Here is an 18,954-nt window from a genome sequence, read left to right as displayed (position 1 = left end):
TATAAAAATTGCGGTTTTTATCCAACGCAATCATAGGTTTGAACATAGTTTTGAATTTAGACTCGTATAACTCGTCTAAACATCAACCCAACAATGTTAGATCTGTAAATTTGCTTTCGCAAATTTTTAGTTTTTTCCCTCGCCGGGATTCGAACCCATGCTACTGAGATATCGTTATACCAAATCGCCTGCACTGTAGACGTCCCGCTAGACCACACGACCACCTGGGTTTCACAATAATAAAGCTATCGGTGGTTGTGTGTTACCTTTCCTCGTCAGTTTCAATCTAGCGTCGTACTACAGTACATGATATATAAGGCATGGAGGTGTTATTGTTACAGATCAGCTCAATTATCTATAGTAAAGGATCCTACAAATTAATGCAAGATACAGTCACAGAAAATAATTATATATATAAGTACGTCTGAGTCAGTGACAACTCTACGACAGATTTATCCATCGGATCACCAGTAATGATGGTGATACATGGATGTGTATATTATGTATATACAACTCGTCTTAACATCAACCCAACAATGTTAGATCTGTAAATTTGCTTTCGCAAATTTTTTGTTCTTCCCTCGCCGGGATTCGAACCCATGCTACTGAGATATCGTGACACCAAATCGCCTGCACTATAGCCGTCCCGCTAGACCACACGACCACCTGGGCTTTACAATAATAAAGCTTTCGGTGGTTGTGTGTTACCTTTCCTCGTCAGTTTTAATCTATTCATTAAATAAAATAACAAAATAAGTAAAAAGTTTACAGTTCCAATCTATCGATTTGCTCCTTCCATTTGGGACTCTTCAGGATAACTGATGACTACAGCAGTTATCCTGAAGAGTCCCAATCGAAGGATGAAATCGATAGAATGGACTACATCAGTTATCCTGAAGAGTCCCAATGGAAGGATGAAATTGATAGAATGGAACTGTTAACTTTTTACTTATTTTATTATTTTATTTAATGAATATATATATCTGCACATGTGAAAATTATTTTTTACGCCTATATATATATATTATATATAAAACAAGTCAAAAAGGATACAACATCACCATTAAATAACTATAAAATGAACAAATATTAGATATTTCGGATAACAGATATCCTTCTTCGGTAATAGCACGATGTCAAATGAATCATGTCAATATATTCATATTGAGACACTCATAAAATCTTGAAAGTTTATACAATTTAAGCGGACATCACAGACGCTGGTGAAATAAAATATTTTACCAGCGTCTGTGATGTCCGCTTTTATTGTATATACTTTTTGTTTCATTAAAGACTAGACTCTGTTATACACATATATTGCGTTAACCGGCGAAGCAAAATTTAAAGATATTTATACATCGAATCTCCGAATTTTACATCGGATGTGACCCTGAGAAGTCATGTTGCCGCATTTATTTCCCTTGTGCTTTTGACTGATAACCGCTAACGTATTTCGTATAAATACGCAGATATTATCGAGTGCAAAATAACATTTTTTATCGCTTGTTATAAATTCGTTTATTCAATGAATACTAATGATAATATATTTTTGGAACAAAGATAACTGATATAAAAAGAAATCATGAGAAATATATATATATATCAGTAACAAATCGTAAATACCAAAAATTCATGTTAACGCATGCGGAAGAATTTCTCGACTGATGATCTGATATATATATAGTCGAGAAATTCTTTGCGAAAGCAAATTTTACAGATCTAACATTGTTGGGTTGATGTTTAAGACGATATATATATATATATATATAACTGTTATACAAATATTAATATAATATTTAACAACAAACCAGATTATACCGATAACAAATGTTTATGTCACAACTATATAATAATTATTACGTTGGGGTTGAATTACCTGTCGTTTATTCATCATCCACATAGGAACTTGTCTCAGAAAAAAATATATATCTCTGTACCTTCACCTAACTTTCGGGTGTAGGGATATGATTTTTGTCTAAGACTATCCACTGGAGTTTATGGTCATCCGATTATCAGTTCTTCCATACTTTGATTAAAAGTTGCAACTTTAAAGGATGTATTGATAATTGATAAAATTTCATATGACTGCAGTGTTTATGATATGCAACCATTATGTAATCAATTATGATGTTATTAGTGAAATAAAGCTAGCTTTATAACAACCTAAAAACATTATTAAAAAACAAGTAAACAGATGTTACCTGATCAAAATGCTTGATTGACAACATGCAGGTTACGTTTGGTGGATGTATTTTTCAACGAATAGATGGCACTTCTGTTATTGCCGACTTTGCTCCTATTATTTTCGACTTTGCCCCTATTATTTTCTGCTGTGCTCCTCTCATTGCCGACTGTGACAGTAATTTTACATTATTTCCAAAAGGGATTTATTATAAGTATAGAATAAATAGAATCTAGAATTATGATAAATCTAGACAATCCGATATACAGATGATATTCCACTTTTGATTGATTTCAAGCTATGATACTAATGGATACAACAACACAGTCGTAATTTTTTTTATAAAAGAGGGACGAAAGATACCAAAGGAACAGTCAAACTCATAAATCTAACATAAACTGACAACGCCATGGCTAAAAATGAAAAAGACAAACAGACAAACATTAGGACACATGACACAACATATAAAGCTAAAGAATAAACAACACGAACCCCACCAAAAACTAGAGGAAGGGTAAGCAGATCCTGCTCCACATGTGGCACCGTCGTGTTGCTTATGTGATAACAAATCCGGTAAATGGTCTAATTCGGTAGGTCACATTCGCTCGTGAACGGGAAGGGGATTGTAGTTACGACGTAAGGAACATATCCGATATCATTTGTGAAACGGTTATTCCATAACTTAGAGCTAAAATTTAAACAAAACTTAACCATAAAAAATTTTTCACATTGTAATATTTCCAGTTTATTCAAACAATACCTGCATATGGCGTATACATTTCACAGTTGAAAATATATTTCTGCGATATCATGACTTCTTTGATAAGGCTAACGAGGAAGCAATTGAACTACCTATAGGGTTCTCAATGGAAGAAAAGAAGTAATTCCCTCGAAAGTTTAACGTGTGCAATAATAATTTGGTTGATTTAATGGAATATCTATGCAACAGATGACCATGGATATGAATCACAGAGTCGTAGTTTCTTCATTTTTTCGGTCGAGTTTCTTAAGCTCGAGATAAATCATCAAGATGACGACACTCTCTCACGTAAACGACGACTAATTATAACCCAGATATTTTCAATCGATTATTCATCTCAAGCTTTTGGAGTAGCAAAGACTTTTACAACAATAAACCAATCGTTACGAAGTGGTTTTTATGTTATAAAGAGACAGTCACTGTTATACAGGGGACATACAAGTACTTTAATACAACTATAAACAAATGTGTGTTCGCATAATATTGTCGATTAAAGTACGTGTATGTTCGCTGTATAACAGTGACTGTCTCTGTATAACTCTAAATCCATTACGTAACGATTGCATTTATTGTTGTACTAGTCTTTGCTATTCCTTGTGCAAAGGTTGAGAAGAATAAATATATACATTATATATATGTCAAAGATAGAGGATGTCAAATATTTTTATGGATTCAACGATTGAAGATGTGAAATAATGAGAAACTCAAAGAGGTGATATCAAAGATTGCGGATGTCAAAGATTGCGGATGTCGAAAATTGAGAATGTTTTAGATTAAAAATGTCTAAGATTGCGAATGTGAAATGTTGAGGATGTGAAAGACTGGAGAATACAAAAATTATAAGAGATATCAAAGATTGAGGAAGAAAAGATTGAGGATGTGTTAAAATGATAATGTCAAAGATTGATGATATAAAAAAAACATTCCAAAAATTGAGATTGTCAAAAATTTATATTAATGCTTGCTAATATTAAAGATTTGGGAATATCAAAAACTGCGAATATCAAAGATAACCAAAAACTCAATTTCAGTATGACAAAAATTGAGAAGGTCAAGAATTATGGCTATCAAAGATTGTGGTTGTAAAAGAATTAGAATATAAAAAGTTCCAAATGTCAAGGATTAAGGATATCAAAATTTAAGGGTATGAACGATTAAAAATATCACAATTGAGGTATAACATACTGAGAATGTCGAAAAAAAGTTCAGGTCGAAGATTTTGGATATCAAAGAATGACGATGTGAAAGATTGAGAACGTTAAACATTGAAATATCAAAGATTGATAATATCAAAGAATAAAGATGCTAAAGATTTAGGATGTCAAAAATTGAAAATATCAATGATTGAGGATATTTAAAGATTGAGGATATCAAACATTGAGGATATCAATTTGACAAAGATTGAAGAAATCAAAGATTGAGGATGGCGATGATTGAGGATATCAAAGATTAAAAATATCAAAGACCGAGGATAACAAAGATTGAGGATGACATTCATTAAAGACTTAAGGACAAAGGGATACATAATAACAGGTCACAGTAGTGCCTTCAGCAAAACTCACACCGTATAGTCAGCTATAAAAGTCGTCGGAACGTCATACTGTGAAACAGCTCAAACGGGAAAACCAATCCCCGATTTATAGTACAAACATGCACGTAAACAATTATGGCATATACCAACCAAATACACCAACTAGATAACAAACACCGGTCTTACCGACTTCATTTTACTTTCCCTAGAATTCCATTACGGAAAAATCGGATGGTAGGCGCACAACAACACCAAATACATTGTAAATTCTAAATACAAAATATAAATCATACTTTCATTGACATAAAATAAACGCGCACATACAAGCAGAGACAGAGTGTTCTTTTATAAATAGAGACCAAATTAGTGGTATTGATGAATAAATGAATAAATTGGAAAACATATTTTCTAACGGTATTCTTAGTTGGAAGTGTAATATAAAAATATTGGGACTCGTGCAATAAATGTGGTAAATATGTATCTTTAAAAAAACAGCAGAAAAAATAAACTAACGGATAAATTGCGTTCTAACGTGACCTTTAACGTGCTAAATGAAATAATACATTAGATGAAATGTCGGAAAAAGAAAATATAATATACGTTTATTTTCCTAGACAAATAAAGGCAACAGTAGTATACCGCTGTTCAAAACTCATAAATCTATGGACAAAAAACAGAACTACAAATGCTTCAAAAATAGATAGTATTAACATGCTAATATTTTGTCTATATGGTATAAATCATAGCTTATAACAATATCAATCAAATATGAAGATTTTACAAAATAAAATTTACTGGAAAGAATGAGAATGTGAAGTAGTTATGTCTTGCAAATATTGTATGCCATAGTATTATAGTGCGTTTTGTTTAATGGAATCAGGTAAGTTTCTGTTGGAATTGCTACTAGTTCATTTACAATTTTGTAAAATAAGCATAATATGCTGCAAAATCTTCGTTTGTATAGAGGTATCCAGTTAAGCTTGTTCATCATGCTAGTGACACTTGATTCGTTACTGTAGTCGTTAAAAATGTAGCGATCTTCTCTTCTCTCTTCCTGCTCTATTTTGTCTATATTCTTTTGTGTATAGGGATCTTATTCTTGCTATTACTAGTGCGTTGAAAGCATTGAGTTTTGCTTGCTGTGTACCTTTCTTGATGTTTCTGTTGAGCATCCCTTTTGCTTTGTTTGCATAGGCTACAATGTGGTTAATAGCTTATGTCATCTTTGATGGTAATCCCCAAGTATTTTGTGTCTGTGACTATCTCTAGTTGTTTACCATGCATGTAATAGGGCTCTGTAATTGGGTTTTTAGATCGTGTTATGTGCGTCACGTTACATTTGATGACGTTAAATTCCAATTTTTCATTTCTGTTCCCATATCATATGTGTTATCTGATCTTTATTGTAAGATGGCTTGATCTTATATGGCTCTAATCGGTCGGTAGATGGTGCAATCATCAGCAAACACGCAGATAATTGATTAAATGTTATCAGTGATGTCATTGATTAAGATTAGGAAAACGACAAGGCCAAGTACACTACCTTGGGGTATCCAGATGTAACGCCCACTTTATCCGAATACCTATTTTCCAATCTTGACTGTGTTCTGTTGTCTAATAATGCTTTGATTCATTTGTGTTGTTTCCCTCTTATCCCAGTGTTTAGGTTTGTGTAGCAGGCGTGGATGGCTAACTTCATAAAAATGATTTTGCAAAGTCCAGGAATTTCATAGCTGCTTGAGTTTTACTGTCCATTGTACATATTAGATCATGTATCAGGCCTATAATTTTTGTCTCGCACAATCTCTTACTTATAAAGCAATGTTAATAGTTATCAAAGGTACTTGGATTATAATGTAATACGCCAGACGCGGGTTTCGTCTACATAAGACTTATCAGTGACTCTCAGATCAAAATAGTTATAAAGCCAAACAAGTACAAAGTTGAAGAGCATTGAGAACCGAACATTCCAAAAAGTTGTGCCAAATACGGCTAAGCTAATCTATTCCTGAGAAAAGAACATCCTTAGGTTTTCGAAATATTTAAAGTTTTGTAACAGGAAATTTATAAAAATGACCAAATAATTGATTTTCATGTCAACACCGAAGTGCTGACTACTGGGATGGTGATACCTTCGGGAACGAAACATTCACCAGCAGTGGCATCGACCCAGTGGTGTAAACAGTTACCAAAGGTACCATGATTATAATTTAATACGCCAACGCGCGTTTCGTCTACACAAGACTCATAAGTGACACTCATATCAAAATAGTTATAAAGCCAAACAAGAACAAAGTTGAAAAGCATTAACATGCGGATAGTATTTTATTAATTTCTAGTTGTGTCATGATGTTCGATACTACGATATGCTCCTTTAGCTTGCGGGTTAGTGAGACAGGTCTGTAGCTTGCTGGTTAATGGCGTAGTCCTTTCTTGTTTCTTGGACAAACAAATGCGTGTTTCCAGTATGTTGGTGTTTTTCACAGAAACATAGAATGTGACTGTTGGAGCTAGTTCGTGATGAAGTTTTTTTCGGTATTCTTGTTTCATTACAAAATAGACTCCGTTATACAAATACATTGTGTTAACGTAGCACAATACAAACATTTTTATACATCCTATCTCCAAATCTTTACATCAGATGTGATCCTAAGAGGTCATACGTTGAGGGAGCAATTGAACCACCTAGGGTTCTCAATGGAAGGAAAGAAGTAATTCCCTCGACAGTTTAAGGGGTGCAATAATAATTTGGGTGATCTAATGGAAATATCTATGTAACAGATGACCATGGATATGACACACAGAGTCGTAGTATCTTGCTTTTTTGTCGAGTATTCTTAAGCTCGAGATAAACCATCAAGATGATGAACTAACAACACTCTCTCGCGTATACGACAACTAATTATAAATCATTTTTCACGATTTTGTGCATTTTTCCTTTAATCTTGTTTTGTGATAATTTTTCATATCATGCTTCTCGCTTGAGATGGAAAATAATCGCTAGAAACTAAGCACGTGGCGTTGCTAACGAAATTGACATGAAATTGACAACGTCGTCATAAGTAAAATAGCGATAAACAGATTATCATTGGTCTTCTCAACTCGATTGCCTTTCTCGCTTTCGCCGACCCGGCTCAATCGACAAAATCAATCTCGTTGAGATGATCAACGATAATCTATAAATATATTCAATCTATAATTCATCTCAGGCTTTGGAATAGCAAAGACTACTACAACAATAAATCCAATCGTTACGTAGGGCCACACCAATTTAATTTCTTGTTCTACGGATTTTTGGACTCCAAAAATTGGGGCGAGCGAGCGATTTGAAAATTTTAATAAAAAAATATTTATTTTGCAAATTTTTGAGGCGAAGCTTGAAAAGTAAAGGCGAGCGATTATATTTTTTTTTTTGTAAACATAAAATAGTAGGTTTTGACAATATTAAAACTTGATTTATCACTTGTACTTTGACACTTTTTTTAATTTATGAAGTATTTTTCCCTGTTCACCAAATAAATAATTGAATAATTAGATTTGGTATATGTATGTGTGCCAATTAATGAGACAATTCTCCATCCAAGTCATAATCAGGTTGGGAACAACCCCTCAATTTTACAAATATACTTTTTATGAGGGGTCAATATAAGTTACAATATATTTTTTGTAAATAAAACTTTTTAGTACAAAAGAGCTCATATTTTCCCAAAGAACTATATATCTATCTGGTATTAAATGGTCAAAACATGCCCAAGAATTTTGTAATATTCCTGGACTTAGGCCATGTTAACACATTTACTTTAATATTATTCAAAACAAATAATATCATAAATAATTCTCTTTAAGAATATAGTAATGTTGTTTAAAATTATTTAAATATGATGTATTTCTCCTCTCTTTTAGTTATTTTTTTTAAGTTCTTCAAAGGATTTGTATAGTAACACTATGCAAATCCTTGGTATTTCTTCAAGTTTCTTTTTTACAACAGTAAAATGACCCCATATGTGCCCTTCTGAGGGATAATAGCAAATACAGATCATAGTACGTACGGCAGAGCTTTGACCCAGACCAAACAGCAAGCTATAAGGGACCCCAAAATTATAAGTGTACACAATTCGAACAGGAAAACCAACGATCTAATTTATATATATACAAACGGGAAAATACCAAATAATATTTATGAACATCAACGAACGATATATCTAACTGCTGAACGACAGGCCCCTGAGTCAATCAGGACAGGTGCACAAACATGCAGGGGGTATGGATAGTTTTGTATCGCCAGCATATTGCAGTTGAAGGCATTTCTTTCCGAAGTTCTTTGAAGTTTATTTCTAACAACGAACATATTTTGATAGGGAATCTAAGTAAGGGGGAAGGAAACCAATGTTTTGTTCTGTACAGGTATTTTCTTCTGTTTTCTATTAATATCGGAGCACTCCCATTTGGGATAAATGGGGTTCATGCTGAATCAAATATTATCACAGACATTGACACAGTGTACTTGGGTGCTTATATGTTTAAAATCGTTATAAATACATGTTAGATTGTGATTATAAAAACAAGTGCAAATATCTGTTTATGATATTTACAAAAACAAACGGTGCGGGAAATGGACACGATTACATTTCCGGATGCGGGAAGCGGGAATATAAAAAAAATAAAAAAATTCTGCTTTGAAAAAAATAGGTGCGGGCGGGTCCGTCGAACAAGGAATTAAATTGGTGTGGCCTAGTGGTTTTTATGTTATAAAGAGATAGTCACTGTTATACAGGGGACATACAAGTACTTTAGTTAATCTTATACGAAATTGTGTTGGTATGTATTTTCGATTAAAGTACTTGTGTGTCCTTTATATAACAGTGACGGTCTCTTTATAAGATTAAAACCACTACGTAACGATTAAATTTATTGTTGTAGAAGTCTTTGCTATTCCTTGTGCAAAAGTGAGGAATAATAAATATATACATAACATATACTTGTTTCCTACATTCGAATTTGTGTTCGCTTATACGAAAAAGGTATATATGTATGTCTAAAAGACCTTTAGTCATTTGGACTCATGTGAAAAGATGTCTCATTTGCAACCATACCACTTGTCAAATTTCAATAGTATGCTTAAATCATAGAATTTTGTCAACAACACCGGTTTTTAGGATTTGCCATTTTAAAAACTTCCAAATATGAATGTAGGAGATGTTGCGTAAATGCGACGGTATAACCTAATGACACAAATAACCAAAAAGACATCTAAAAGCTTGCAGTCTAAAGCGATAGTCATTGAACTATGTCAAGCTTAAAATTGTCCCTACTCGTATGCCACACAGTGGATTCATTGATGTTCGTGGGTACAATTGTCTGTTTATGACCTTTTTGTACTGAGCTAGGTCCGAATGTTGTTACGTTATAAGCCGTCATGTATTTGTATATGCAATACGAGCCAATACAAACATAAACATACAGTACGGTACAGAACCTTGTACAGAACAGTACAGTTCATATCAAGGAAAATACAATGTGATACCAACAATACCTAAAATTTCTTATTATAACCTGGACATACTATTCATCATCTATAGGCGCAAACGTGCACTTAATATTATTCGAAGTATGTACACTTACCAAATGCAATTCTAATTGTTACACTACAATCTGCTAACTATTTGGTGTCACTTCTGATATGGTTATAGGAGTAGTGATGATGGCAATTACGTAATCACCCAAATATATTTGAGTCAATGTCAACATATCATTCATTGAATAATAACACACTGCTGCTATTTGGTTGAATGTATTTTCTATAGTATATTATATAGAGAATAATACATGGCAAAATCCGTATCATATGTCGTATCATCCCGAGACACCAATATCAGCCCATGGGCCGTTAGGATTTATACGCTTTATCATATATTTCAACAGGAGAGTTTTATATTAAATGAACTGTTTTCTGATCCATAGCACTATTATTTAAATTGTTTTACATTTGTTAATCCGGGAGTCAGGATGGCTCGTTATCACATAACAAAATTATCTGATCTCATTAACCAAATGTAATTTCTGTTTACGAGTAGTGTTCATACCTCGGACGGACCTGATTAACAAAAATGTTTTGACCACATCAATCTAAACTGACATTATTTGCTCTTTCTTTCTGCAAATCTATATAGCTGCACAGTACTTCAGTTTTAATTTTAGGTCAAGAGGGACTGTACTATACAAGTTACAGCAATATTGGAAAACAATTTTGTTCGCATCAATTTATAGTGCCAGCATGCAGGGGCAGATCCAGCCATTATAAAAAGGGGGTGGGGGGGTTCCAACAATGAGTAAAGGGGGGTTCCAACTATATGCTCCCATTCAAATGCATTGATCGTAAAAAAAGGGGGGCTCCAACTCCTGGACCCCCCCCCCCCCCCTTGATCTGCCAATGAGCATGTCCTCTTTTTATTCAAAATATTGAATCATAAACAAATATCAGTAGTTTTCATACTTCAGACTGAGTCGTGTAATAAAATCTTTTGACCGCATCAACCAAAACTTACCATATTTGCTTTTTTTTTATGTAAATCTATAAAATAGCTGTGTAATAACCTTGTGTGGGGATACGGGAGGCAAAATATTAGGAGCTCATAAAATTACATCCTTTAATGGCGCTTGCAAAACGAAAAAGAGACAGTACCTGTGATTACGATTACATACATGTATATAACAAAATCGTATACGGACTGAACAGTATTTCCGGATTCAACCACCTATATATATTACATCCCCCCCCCCCTCCCGACAAAAGAAAAATGTATTTTTTTTTCTCAGGGTTGAATTCGCTTTACAATATATATGCACCAACTCATATACCATCTCAAAACACAGCATGAAAAATTACAATTATCTGACGTTGCGAAATCTCAACTTTTGAAAGTTAGTAGTTAAATATATTTTTACAGATCCGAAATTGTTTCGTGATACATGTATCATTGAGTAATAAATTCAACAGAGCCCCTAACTCTTACAATATTGTAAAAATGTCCTATAATGATCACATTTCATAAGTTGCAAGTTTCAAAAAAAATATATCAACTATCTCTCACAGAACCAAACCCATTTACGCACACACACTCTCATAAAAAATATAAAATTGCTAACAGATAAAACATATCAGAAAGATACAATTCACGGGGTTTATTTTTGAAATTATCTCGATATCACTAACATAGATCCTAGATAATACACTCCTCATAAAAGTTCTAAAAGGACGTTAACTACAGATTTCCGTCTTTATACCATGCAAAAAAATAAAAAACCAAAAAAAAACATTCTCTCTACATTTTCCTTAATTTGCTCGCTAATGAAACTGTATATCACTATCATGTTTCCTTAAAAATCCACTAAATACAAAATGAACCATATTCATACGATCTCATCAACATATTTCAAAAATAGTAAAGATCGATGTTCAATATAAACATACAAAATTCGGCATTCTTCATAGAAAATAATTATTGAATTACAAATCTGAAAACGCAGTACCAACTTTCTGCTATTATGTTACAAAATTAAATAAATCAAATATTAATGACTAGATAATTCAAACTTGATACTTATGTAAATGAAATTGAAATAAAAAATCTACATGTATAAAAATGCACAAGTGTTTAGCATAATGTCATGTATACGCAATATCAACAATCGTTCATTATTTTCATCAGAATAATAGAAAAAATCAAGCAAACATACATAATACGAATTGTTGAAGTATTTTAAAAAGATAAGTAATATCAACATATGCAAAATAAAAAAAAAATCTTAAGCAGTTAATAAGCAGTTTCCATTTACATGTATATTATATATATGCAAACAAACTAATGTCCGCATATTTAAAAAAAAAAAAAAAAAGTTCTCATTAAATAACATTGAAATTGGGCTCCGCTCTGTACTGAATTTCATCTGACATCATAGTAACGGATTGTCATGAGATAAATCTCACGGACAAAAACATGAAAAGTTCGCCAGAAAAAGTCGTTGTACCATCATCATAGGGCATTGTCATGAGATAAATCTCACGGACAATAAGTTCAAGAAAAGCATTGCTGTACACAGATTAATAAATTGTCATGAGATAAATCTCACGGACAAAAAGGTCCAGAAAAGCATCACTGTAAACATCCGGGTAACTTGTCATGAGATAAAACTCAAGGACGAAAAGGTTCGAAATAAACATCCTCGTCAAGCATTAAAGTATAAATTGTTCAAATTGGCAATTGTCTTGAATTTTACAACAAAATTCGTTTAATATGTACAATATGAGCATTCCATAAAATTAAACACTGAATAAAACATTAAAAAACGGTGTATCATGAGGTAAACCTCACGGACACAAAACGACTCATAGAATTTCTGGAAGTAGTCGGCGTTTTATCAAATCACGGGTTTTCTTGTCAAAATCGGACTCCTTTAGCCAACAGGCATTTTGAGCCGGTTCTCCAATAAAATGAACTAAATAACTCATTGTTCCGTCCATAATTTTCCTGGCAAGTATTCGTTTAACTTTGTAAAAACGATTTTCATCACTCGAAACAGTTTTGTCTCCTGGATCGGTGAAACTTTCATCTTCAAAACGAGCTGGTTTCTTTTTTAATCGGTTTGATTTCCGGATTGGGGACTGAATACTTTTCCCTTTGCACTTTTTTGTTTGTTCGTCTGTCGCATTGTTTGAATTGTTATTCATCAAAATTTTTCCTGTGTCGTTCTCTGTATCATTTGAATCATTGTCATTTATTTCAGAATGTGACACTGTCGTATTCGATAATTCACTTGTTTCAGGGAAGTCCGATGCAGTATTTTGGTCCGTGGTTGTATTTACATGTATTTTTGTTTCAACTTGATCCATGAAGTAATGTGCAGGATTTGGTTGACGCACGTACGCCGGTTTTATCCGATTAATGTGAATAGGATTCGGAAGGCATTTTTGTGAATCTGGGTCCTTCAAAACTACCATATGAGGACTGTGAATTTTATGAATGATATATGGCCCAGCATAACGGTATTTCAGTTTTTGTCCCTGTCCTGTAGGATTTTTGCTGTCAGAGATAAACATAATCATGTTCTGCGTACTGTAGAGGGTTCAAACTGTCATTTACACGTTCCACCATTTTTATTTGAGAAGTTAATGCATGTTCTTTCACTTCTGATCGAATTATTTCTAATCTTGCGCACAAATTTTGAATACATTCATGACAATCGTTTGGAAGCGTGTTTATATCCTGTCTAAAATATCCGGTTAATGGAAAATTAGGCCTCCTGCCGTAAACTAACTCAAATGGAGAATATCCTAGACTGGCGTTAACAGTATTGTTCATTGAGAAAAGAATACAAGGTAATAAATCTTGCCAGTTCTTACCATCTGCAATGTATGGAGTCATGCGTTCGGCTAAAGTTCTATGCGAACGTTCGCACGCACCCAGACAGTGATGTGCAAAACTCGGGGTGTATTCATGATTTATGTCTAGTAACCGGCAAACTTCTTTGAAACATTTACTGATGAATTCGGAGCCTTGATCGCTGATTATAGTATCAAATACACCAAACTGCGAAACCATCCTGAATAAAACTTCAGACACTGTAATAGTATCGGCGGTAGGAATAGCCTCGGCAAATACAAACTTACTAAAAAGGTCAATCGCCGTGCAAACATATTGATTTCCTGTTGGAGATATTGGATTTATTGGTCCAAAAATGTCGATTTGCCACACTTGAAACGGCGAATCTGGCGTACGGTATGCGACAATTCCGGCCTTAGTGTTGATTTTTGTCAATTTCCTTCTTTGACATGCCGGACAACTTTTTATATAGTCAGAAATTTTCTGCGCCAATTTTGAAAAGAAATATTTTTCCTTTATTAAGTCAATTGTATGTTGTATTCCGCCATGTCCGCCAAGAGATGAGTCATGATACATAGAAATAACGGTTTTCACTACAACTGCTGGTAAAACTAGTTGGTAATTTTTTAGATTTTTAACGCGCTTTGATTTTGCAATTCGAGAATGAAAAAGTAATCCGTTTATCAACATAAAATCAGGCGATTGCAAAAGTAGTTTTCGGGCCTCTTTTTGTGATTTCGGCAGTTCTCCCTTATCCAAGTACGAAACAAATTTTCCGTATTCTGAATCTTTCCGTTGTAGATTGCTTAAACTGTCTACACTAAAGTCAGATCTCTGGAACAGATCTATCATTTCAACTTGACGTCTCATTTGGTTATCCTGATCCGTATTCACATCCGTTGTAAGATTGAAAATATCCGAATCATGTTCATTTAAAACAGTTGATTGATCATCACTACTACGATCTGTTGATGGTACGCTTATATCGGTATCTACGGTATTTGTCGGATTTTGTATTTCAATATTTTGTTTCATATCATTGTCGGAAACGCTCTCTATATCTGTGTTGTTTACTGAAACTGGGTTATTTTCGGACGGACTTATTCTCAAATTTGGAATGGAAAGTAATTTTCTCTTTGAAACAATTTTGCGTTTTAGTTTGTTTTGTTTGCTAGGAACATCATCTTCCGTATCGGCATCATATTCTGCTGTCGTTTGTAAGTCGGGTTTGTGTTGATGATCCAGATTTAATAAATTGAAATTTGATGTTAAATTTTGATCAACTCGAATATTGTTTATCTGGTCGTTTTCACTAGAATCCGAATGTCTAAATGATGGAAATTTGTATCCACCTTCAATGTTTATATCACCTACGATTTCCTCCTTATACGGGAAATATGGGTCTTCAATATCAGGACTAATAAATCCATCGGAAATCTCCTGCCGTGGAATACGCGATAGGGCATCGGCAACCTGCATATCCCTTGCTGGTTTATAGCGAAGATCAAAATTATATTGTTGGAGTATGGCGATCCAGCGCTCATAAATTGCTCCCTTCAGCTGTTTTTGAAACAAAGGCTTTAAAGCCTGGTGATCGCATTCAACGATGAATCTACGCCCACGCAAGTATACAGAACAATCAAGAATTGCAGTCACCATTCCAAATAATTCAAGTTTGGTGGGGCCATAAGATCTTTGCCAACGACTTAATGATTTTGACCCAAAACGGACCACTCTGATCATGTCCTCTTCATGCTCATCAGTATGAATCTGGTAAAGAACGTATCCTATGCCCTTACTGGATGTATCAACAGCCAAATGAAATGGTATGTTGTAATTTGGAAATGCAAGAACTGGTGAATTTAAAAGCAATTTTTTCAGTTTTTGAAAGGCATTTTCTTGCTCCCCAGACCACCGAAATTTCATATTTTTCCTAAGTAATTTTGTCATTGGTTCTATTTCTGAGCTGAAATTTGGAATGTATTTTCTAAACCAATTTAGTAGACCGACGACACGGCGGAGTTCTTTAACAGATTTTGGAGAAGGATAATCCTTGATCGCTTGCAACCTTTCCGGTGGGGGCTGAATGCCTTTGCTGGAAATTAAATACCCCAGAAAAACGCATGACTGCTGTGCAAAGCTACATTTCTTGGGTCCTAGTTTAAGACCGGCTTCTTTCAAGCGGCCGAAAACAGTGTTCAAGTCATCGATATGTTGGTCAAAAGTTTCTGATGCTATAAGAATATCATCCAAGTAACATAAGCACACTTTAAACGTCAATCCCTGTAGAATTTTATCCATCAATAACTGAAATGATGAAGGCGCAGAACTTAACCCCATTGGAAGTCTACGAAATTTGAAAGTTCCAAAACATGTATTGAACGCAGTGTACTTTTGGCTGTCTTTATCTACAGGCATTTGGAAAATCCTGAGCTTAAGTCGATTGAAGCCAGATAATTTGGAGTTTTCCCAGAAAATGATTCAGTTAGTTCGGTCAGATCAGGAATAAAATACGAAAAATCTTGAACTTGTGAGTTTAAATAGCGAAAGTCGCAACAAAATCTGTACTTAGCACTGCTCTTTTGTGAATTTTCTTGTTGTTTCTTGTTTCGATCTTGTTTTGAAACCAAAACAATAGGACTGATTATTGGAACATCCTCAATTTCACTGACTGGCGCTATTATATTTTGACGAAGGAGTTCATCAAGGTGTTCACGTAAGGCCTCTTTTTCATCAGGTGGAAGTCTATAAGGTCTTTGGTTTTTAGGTTTAAAGTCGGATTTCATGCATATTTTATGATGAGCAATGTCTGTGTATCCTAAATCTGGATTTTCATCCGTTACAAACAAACATTTATCTGACTGCAAACACTGACTAAGTTTTGATTTTTCAGTATCGGACAAGTGACTAGGTATATCAAAGTAAGATAAAAATTTGCTATCATCACTTTCATTCTCCGTTCTATGACTTAACTGAACATTTTGCACACTTTGCATTTTACCATTGTCCGGTTCTAATGACGTGATTGAATAATCAGTATCTAATACCTTAAAATTTGCTAAAACTTTCCCTCTTTGAATTGTGATAGGTTCATTAGTAACGTTCATTAGTTTTACCGGCACTGAGTTTTTCTGATCAACTGACACTACAGCCTTAGCTGTTAATAAACCTATTTTGTTCATATAGTCACTACTAGTACACATGCCCTGTGTACCGTATAATACATTCTTTCCAAGTTTACTCCACATAAAAAATTCTGAATTTGCAGGGACAGAAATTCGTTTTTGACACTTAACCTTCACAGTCTTAGTATTTATATACAATTTACCAAAATCAAGCACTATCTTGTTAGTAAATAAATAATTGGTACCTAAAATCAACGGATTCGAGTTTTGAGATAGTATGTACACATGTAACCAATGTTTGCCAGTCGGAACTTTGGTCTTTATACGTGCTGTACCAACAATATTTATTGACGCATTATTTGCCAAAAGTATCTTTTCGTTTGCACTTTAAAAAAAATTACGGTAATGTTCTGGCAACGAATTAAAAAGTTGTTATGATATTACATTTATGGAACTGCCACTATCTATAAGTGCGGCTATCTCTATATTGTCTATAGTAACTGGCATATATTCAATTCAATTCTAGGAGAGCGACTTCGCCTTCTGGCACTTAAGGGTGGTCGCCCGAGGGAGCGTGCCCAGTGTCCCCCGGGTTCTGACGGTTTCCCTGTTGGCTTGAAAAACGTAAACAGTGTGATGCTGAATGCCCATACTGACTACAGAGCTGACATTGTGAACTTGGGTTAGCCTGACCTTCACCATCCCACATACAATCGCGCCTAAAATGTTGTGGCCCTTTACAAGCGTGACAATAAAAGGGTGGACGATTTTCGGGCCGCCTGTTCAAATTGTAATCCCGCTGTTCTTTAGGGTAATTAGACTGACGGAAATTTTGATAATTTTGCCTGCGATTTTGAGGTTGCTGTCTGGGCTGTTCTGATTGAGCATGTACGACTGACGGGTTTTGTTAAATAATACGCCTGTAATGAGATGAATCTCACGTACAGAAAACTGGGATTCATGTGATTAAACATAAGGCAACTTGAAGAAAAAATTTGACCACCCACGTGGTTTTCCCACTTCAGTGAAAATTATGGGGAAAAAATGTCAGTTCACATGGTTTCAGTTCAGTTTTACACAAATAAAGTCCTTTGAAATTATATTTAGGGTCCTCCGCCATGTAATAACCTTGTGTGGGGATACGAGAGGCAAAATATTAGGAGCTCATAAAATTACATCCTTTAATGGCGCTTGCAAAACGAAAAAGAGACAGTACCTGTGATTACGATTACATACATGTATATAACAAAATAGTATACGGACTGAACAGTATTTCCGGAAACGCGGATTCAACCCCCTATATATATTACAGCTGCACAGTAATTCAGTTATAATTTTAGGTCAAGAGGGACTGTAGTATATAAATAACTACAATATTGGAAATAAATTTTTTTTCTCGCATCAATTGAGAGTGCCAGCATTTCCTATTTTTATTCAAAATATCGCATCAGAAACAAATATCAGTAGTTTTCATACCTCAGACTGACTCATGTAACAAAATTATATATCTGCATCAATCAAAACTGACCATATTTGACAGCATCAACCAAAACTGACCATATTTGACCGCATCAACCAAAACTGACCATATTTGCTCTTTTTTATGTAACTCTTATAGTCGCATAGTACATGTAGTAAATCTGTAATATTTTTATGTAAGGATGGATTGTAAAATCATGAAAATACAAATGATAGAAATCTTGGAACACAATGCTACCTAATTTCATTTGCATCAATTTAGAATGCCAGCATGACCTCTTTTTATTCAAAATATTGCATCATAAACAATATCAGTAGTTTTCATACCTCAGACTGACTGGTATAACAAAATAATTTGTCCGCATCAACCAAAACTGACCATATTTGCACTTTATTATGTACATGATGTCAATCTTAATAGCCGCAAAGTAAATCACTTATATTTTTATATCAGGTGGATTGTTTAACAATGTTTAATATAAATGAAAACAATATTG

The sequence above is a fragment of the Mytilus galloprovincialis genome, chromosome 3, assembly GCF_965363235.1.
Source record: "Mytilus galloprovincialis chromosome 3, xbMytGall1.hap1.1, whole genome shotgun sequence".
Classification (NCBI taxonomy): domain Eukaryota; kingdom Metazoa; phylum Mollusca; class Bivalvia; order Mytilida; family Mytilidae; genus Mytilus; species Mytilus galloprovincialis.
Note: the sequence above shows the minus strand (reverse complement) of the source record.